Source organism: Marmota flaviventris, chromosome 9 (assembly GCF_047511675.1).
Source record: "Marmota flaviventris isolate mMarFla1 chromosome 9, mMarFla1.hap1, whole genome shotgun sequence".
Taxonomy (NCBI): Eukaryota; Metazoa; Chordata; class Mammalia; order Rodentia; family Sciuridae; genus Marmota; species Marmota flaviventris.
The window spans coordinates 78688620-78694331 of NC_092506.1; the positions used below are offsets into that span (position 1 = coordinate 78688620).

At 37.5% G+C, this 5712-nt stretch overlaps 1 pseudogene; it reads left to right on the forward strand.

The window, feature by feature from the left end:
• Nucleotides 1-4042: 4042 nt before the first annotated feature.
• LOC114105025 (pleckstrin homology domain-containing family B member 2-like) lies at nucleotides 4043-4667 on the forward strand (annotated as a pseudogene).
• The last annotated feature ends 1045 nt before the right edge of the window (nucleotides 4668-5712 follow it).

Consider the following 5712-nt stretch of genomic DNA (forward strand, 5'->3'; position numbering starts at 1 on the left):
GTCCTCTAATGGTTTAGACAAGAAGGTTTTATTAAGACATGTAATGTTACCAGTGAGAATAAAATTGGTATAAAAATCAAGTCCAGACCAAAAAAAAGATACAAAAAGAATAGAGCAGTAAGTTTATGCAATGATAAAAGGATAAGAGCAATTTGATTTAGCAAAACACATTCAGAGGTAGAATAATTATACATTTTCTATCAAGGCAACTAAAAATTCTTGTTTCACTGTGTTTTATATTCTAGTTTTACATTAATCAGGCCTTGTTCATTAGAAATATATTTCTTCCTAAGTGAGTCAATAGTATATTTCCTCAATGTTTTGCATTATATACAAAGCAATGTAGGGACATGATACATTTATGTTTAATCTATGTTGTTAACTTTACCATGACTTTTTTAAGTGTAGAAAAAAGAATGAAACAATGTATCAAATACTAATTCAGAGCATGGCATTTTCAGATTTCTAAGGTGTAAATTCTCCACTGTGGCTGATTTCTGATTATACATGCAGCATTACTGACTACAGATTTGGAAAGTGATGTATGGTGTTGCACAGTTGCAGAGCATAGATACAGAGCCTAATGCAAAAGAAACAAATAATTTTAAGAGCTTAGAAAGTGGTGAATTGCAATAAAATAATAAAGAAATAATAAGTCACCAGTATTTATTAGTTTATTTTTAATATAGTATTTTAATAGGTTGTACAGTTTAGTTTTATTAATAGTGGTGTTTGACAACCAGCTTTCAAGATTACTGAAGTGTAACCATGGGCTCTCATGAGCCAATAGGAGTTAGTTCCAGCACACTGCTATGTTCCCTTTCTCTTCACCATACTTTAGTTACCACTACCCCAACCTACCCCAATCTTATAATTGATTTCTGGCACCATACAAACTGACATCATTGTGCCTTGGCTTTGACTTCCTTTCAGCCTAGAGGGAACTTACACAAATCTCATTATGACACTTCAGTGGTTCATTTTTATCATCAAGACAAATCCAAATGCTTTTCTATGATATAAATTTTCAAGTTATAGAAAATATATATCCCTCAATTTCACCTCTCAAAACACTACCTGGAGCAAAAGACTAGTGCAGGAAAAACAACTACTTCCTGTTTCCTGAGCACTGTATCCTTTCTTTATTAATCCCACATTAGCTTTGACTCTCTTTTATCTTCTCCCAACTTTATTCCCCTTACTTATTTTAAAATACCCAGTTCAAACAGATCCTTTCATTAAAACCTCACTTGACATACCTTGGTTAAGTTAGGTAGACTTTGTGCTCCCACCATGCACAGCCCTTTCAGATCTTCACATTTTAATAATTGTTTTATTGGATGACATTAATTAGATGGTAAGCTCCTCAGGTAGAAACAAATCAGTCTCCTTCACTGGGCAGGACACTCTACTATGCCCTTGTCATGTTTATTTCACTTGCCTTACTTGAGGCATGGTATTTTATACACTAAGAAACAGAGTCTTGAAGAATAACAGACACACCAGCCAAGACCACATGGCTCACAGATTGTGGAACTCAGAATGAAATTTACATCCTTAAACTCATCAGCTTCAGTTTAATGCTGTTTTCTTGTTCTTGGTGGCTATTTATATTACCCTCAAATTTAGGATAATATGTAAAATTAATCTCATTGTTTATTACTCTGAAGCTGATTTTGCTAATATTATCCCTTTATTATTTATCATCCCTTTATATTATTTGCTATCATATTGTCAACTGATTGTTAAGACCACAGAACAAGTAATCCAATATGCTTCTACTTATAACCAATTCACTTTAGTCAGAGTTAAAAGCAATATTATAGGAGACAGACATTATTTTTGCATAGTATTTACTCTTTTCCTTCCCTTGGGGGTAAAAAAATTGTTAACTTCAGTCCAAATATAAATTATGCTGCAGTAAATAACTTTTAAAGATGTAAAATTTGATTTTCCCATTTGGGCACTTAAAGATTTTAGCCCATTAATTGGAATTAAGAATTTGAGTTATTTAGCATAGAGAATAAAAAGATTATAAAAAGTTAATATTTTAGAAAACAGTTTTGCCAATACACTGTTTATTAAGAGTAGTTATGACTATTTATTTATTACTTGAATATCTTGTGCTCTTTGATTGAATATAAAAGATATTAACTTCAGTCTAGGCACATGGTGCACTCCTGTAATCCCAACAGCTCAGGAGGCAGAGGCAGGAGGATCTGGAATTCAAAGCCAGTCTCAGCAATTTAGGGAGGCAATAAGCAACTCAGAGAGACCCTGACTCTAATAAAGTACAACATATGGCTAGTGATGAGGCTAAGTGGTTGAGTGCCCCTGAGTTCAATCCTCGGTACCCACCCCCCAAAAAAATAAATAAATAAAAGTTTTTAACTTCAGACAACTTCATTTAAAAGGGAAGGACTTAGTACAATGGTACAGAAATATGCCATAGAAACTCAGGCAAGCCAGCCCTCATTAGGTAGATGAAACCAGAAAAGAGAAAGCTAAGTAAAAACTAGGAAGATTTCTTTTCCTAACTCACATTTCCCTTTCTCTGTCCACTCTTTCTCTGTAAACTAGCTTTTATGATTCTCAGTTCACAAATATAAAAGGTCACATCTTCACAGCCCTATTTGCTCCCAGGACTCCTTTTCTCAGCACAGGGTCACATTGAGATAAAAAAAAAAAAAAATCTTAGTCCCATATCCAAATTCAATGGGAAAAGACCTTGATTCAGTTTATTACCAACAATGTCATCATATTATTTAAATATAAATGTTTGGGACTGTATTAATTTTTTTATGCAGCATAAAATTTATCACAAATTGAGAGGTTTAAAGTAATGTAGTTTTATTATATAGAAGTTTCCAAGAGTTGGAACTAAAATTGCAGCTTATGAAGCTGCTAAGTGTTGACTGGGCTGCATTCTCAGTAGGAGGCACACCTATAAAAGAATCTGCTTCCAAAATTTATTAGATTACAAACCCATTCAGTGCCTTGAAGCTGTACAGTCTATAGTCAGAACTCCATCAGTTCTGACTGGTTGTTGACTAGTCTTCAGGCCCAAGAGGTCACATAGGACAAATTCCCTGTTCTATCCTTTTTAATGAGCAGTTCACAATGTGGTCATTTGCTTCTTTTTTTTTTTAATTTTTTATTGTTGGTTGTTCAAAACATTACAAATTTCTTGACATATCATATTCCACACTTTGATTCAAGTGGGTTATGAACTCCCACCTTCACCCCATACACAGATTGCAGAATCACATCAGTTACACATCCATTGATTTACATATTGCCATACTAGTGTCTGTTGTGCTCCGCTGCCTTTCCCATCCTCCACCATCCCCCCTCCCCTCCTCTCCCCTCCCCTTCCCTCCTCTCTCTCTACCCCCTCCACTGTATAACCCTGAGGGTCTCCTTCCATTTCCATGCAATTTCCCTTCTCTCTCCCCTTCCCTCCCACCTCTCATCCCTGTTAAATGTTAATCTTCTTCTCATGCTCTTCGTCCCTACTCTGTTCTTAGTTACTCTCCTTATATCAAAGAAGATATTTGGCATTTGTTTTTTAGGGATTGGCTAGCTTCACTTAGCATAATCTGCTCTAATGCCATCCATTTCCCTGCAAATTCTATGATTTTGTCATTTTTTAATGCAGAGTAATACTCCATTGTGTATAAATTTGGAAAGCAGTATGGAGATTTCTTGGAAAGCTGGGAATGGAGCCACCATTTGACCCAGCTATTCCCCTTCTTGGTCTATTCCCTAAAGACCTAAAAAGAGCATGCTACAGGGACACTGCTACATCGATGTTCATAGCAGCACAATTCACAATAGCAAGACTGTGGAACCAACCTAGATGCCCTTCAATAGACGAATGGATAAAAAAAATGTGGCACTTTAGGTCCTATAAAAGGAACTCTCTCTAGCTAATATGAAGCCTTATGTAAGAATCGCCGTGGTCAGAGCCCAAGAATCTAGCAGCGTCCTTGGGCTACTAGCATGATTCTCACCCACAGCCCAAGCATTCACAGATGAAGAGATGGCGTTTGTGAAGAGTGGATGGTTGCTGTGACAGAGTACTATTTTGAATTATTGGAAGAAGTATGGGTTTGACCTGTGGTCAGATGGTCACCTGATCTATTATGATGGCCAGACTCAGTAAGTTATTGAGGAAAAGGTCTATATTCGGATGGAATGCATTAATATCTGCACAGGGCATGAGTGTCAGGATATTCAGCCTCCAGATGGGAAGCTCAAAGCCTGTATGCTGCAGATTGTTTGCCGAGATGAGAAAACTATCAGTCTTTGTGCAGAAAGCACAGATGATTGTTTGGCCTGGAAATTTGCACTTCAAGAACCCAGAACAAATGTAGTTTACATTGGCTCAGAGAAGATAGTCATGGCTGTTTCACCCTCTCCATACACAGTCTATACTGCACCAACTGCATATGGCTATTGTTCATACAGTGGTGCCTACCCGTCAGGAACTCAGGTTGTCTATGTTGCCAAAGTCCAGGCAGACTCTGTGCCCTACCAGTTCCCATACGCAGGACATGATGCACAACAATCTGCTATACAAGTCATCATTCATGAACTGAATCGAGAAAACAACAGTGACCTGGCACTAGGCATGTTGGCTGGAGTGGCCACAGGCATGGCCTTAGGGTCTCTGTTCTGGAGCTTCCAGAGTCTTCAAGATCTTAATGTGCTTAGCTTCTGATAATCCTGTGTGCAGTAATATGATTTGCAGTGTATTTCTGTTTGTGACAAAAAGTTTTTAATAATAGTTTTAATAGTTCTTTTGGAAGTAGTGACATAATAATTGTAACTAATCTGCATAAGTAGCACAGAGAAGGTTTTGAACTGTGTTGTTTGGCTAATCACATTGGGGCTCTGGCTCATTCTCAGGTGTTCCTTATTCAACTCTTAGAATACCTTACTTTCAACATACCTGTCTTGAAAGGCATTTTCTTTCCACAGTTAGGTATAGTGCTGAAGAGATAATTTATTTTCATGTTGTATGATAATATAGTGATGAATGAATGAATGGTTATGGCAAGGAAAACTACAGCTTCTTTCCATTTAACCTCACATTTTCAAACCTCAGACAGAATTGGCTGCATGTTACTTTAGGAGTTGTGGAATGGTATGCGGCCAGGTGACTTCCGAAGGTATTGGTGTGAAAGCTCCACAACCTGCCCTCTGGGGCTCTGTGGAGCCACCAGCAAGACTGACTGCTCAGGATGACAGGGGATACGGCCCCTTTAATGATGATGCTTCAGAATCTGCCTAATGCTAGAGCTGCTTATTCTCCTGGTATTCCTGTGTGTTTTTTGTAGTAACACTTCGAAAGCATCCTATGTTATAAATTAATTTGAGCCTCAGGGTTTTAAGTCTTTATCTTTAAAATCTGAAGAAGGCAGAACAGTAACAAGTGTATGGAGCTAAATTATTCAGAGATATATTTTAAGTGTCTGCTTTATGTATATTTATTGCCCACTAAGCCTACTCATAACCTATTTTTCTATTTGTTGAGAAAGTAATATTAGAAGAATGGGAAGGAAAATGGAGGGAGAACCACAGTTCAGAGTGTTCTTGCTTCCAGCCTCCTGGGGATCACACTGGGTGCAGAACACTTTCCCTGGCTCTGAAGACCTGTCCTGTGGAGCAATACAGCACTGGGGCTAGTCACCAACTGTTGCAATGGAC